Here is a 1,063-nt window from a genome sequence, read left to right as displayed (position 1 = left end):
GGTCGACTGAATGTCCGGGAGAGAGGACAGGTCACAGTGGTAGCCAAGTCTGCAAATGTCGACCGACTGGAGGAGGGAAGAGGCTGCCAGTGGGACCGGGATTTTTACCGCGAAGCAGATATCCTCATCGCCTTGCACGAGCACGCCGAGGTCCTCAACGACGGTGAGCGCCGAGTACATCCTAACATCATCCAGCTATACGGCGTTATCACCAGCTCGGAACCGAAGCGTATAGTTCTGGAGTACGTTCCCCGGGGGGATCTGCGAGGATACCTTCGGCAGTGTCGAGCTCCGGACTCCGCCGTGACGCTGAGGGATTTGCTTCAACTGGCCATGGGTGTGACCAGGGCGCTACAGGAGCTAGAGCTGCTGAAGATCGTGCATCGCGACGTGGCGGCGCGGAACGTTCTAGTGGGCGAGGACAACGTTGCCAAGCTGGCAGACTTTGGTCTCGCTCGTGACGTGTACACGGACGCGACGTATGTTCACGAGAAGGCGGGGAGAGGCGACGAGCCGCTCCCGCTGAAGTGGATGTCGCTGGAGTCTCTCCGTGACGGTGAGTACACTTGTTGGAGCGACGTGTGGTCGTTCGGCGTGCTGCTGTGGGAGATCGCCACGCGGGGGGAGGAGCCACACTACTCGGACGTGGCCAGGCCGTCGTGTCGGCATCTCGTGTGGATTCTGAAGGAAGGCGGCAGACTGGAGAGGCCTGGCGGGTGTCCTGTGGAACTGTACAGGCTCATGTTGAAGTGCTGGAACGCCATCCCGTCCCACAGACCCACACCCGCGGTCTTAGAGCAGAAACTACGCGGCCTTACAGACTAGGCCGAAGACTATTTGTTGAACTAAAAATGTGGTGTATAGCATTTTCTAGTCACGTTGCACAGGCTATTTTTTATTCACCAATTCCTTTGTCTCAATTTCATTTCTTACAAAATATGTAAGAATATATGTATAAAATATGTAATAAAATTTGTTGAACGGTTGTCAAACATTTGGTCGCACCGTATCATTATTATTAGTTGCAGCTTCTAGTGAGGGTGATGATGATGATGATAACTGG

General features: G+C 54.3%; 1 pseudogene; it reads left to right on the top strand.

Moving 5' to 3' along the window:
* The first annotated feature begins 43 nt into the window (after positions 1-43).
* On the top strand, positions 44-825 carry LOC109470481 (annotated as a pseudogene).
* The last annotated feature ends 238 nt before the right edge of the window (positions 826-1,063 follow it).

The sequence above is a fragment of the Branchiostoma belcheri genome, unplaced genomic scaffold (genome assembly GCF_001625305.1).
Source record: "Branchiostoma belcheri isolate BF01 breed outbred unplaced genomic scaffold, Haploidv18h27 scaffold2266, whole genome shotgun sequence".
Classification (NCBI taxonomy): domain Eukaryota; kingdom Metazoa; phylum Chordata; class Leptocardii; order Amphioxiformes; family Branchiostomatidae; genus Branchiostoma; species Branchiostoma belcheri.
The sequence above is the reverse complement of the archived record's forward strand: the minus strand, read 5'-3'. Positions and strand labels throughout refer to the sequence as shown.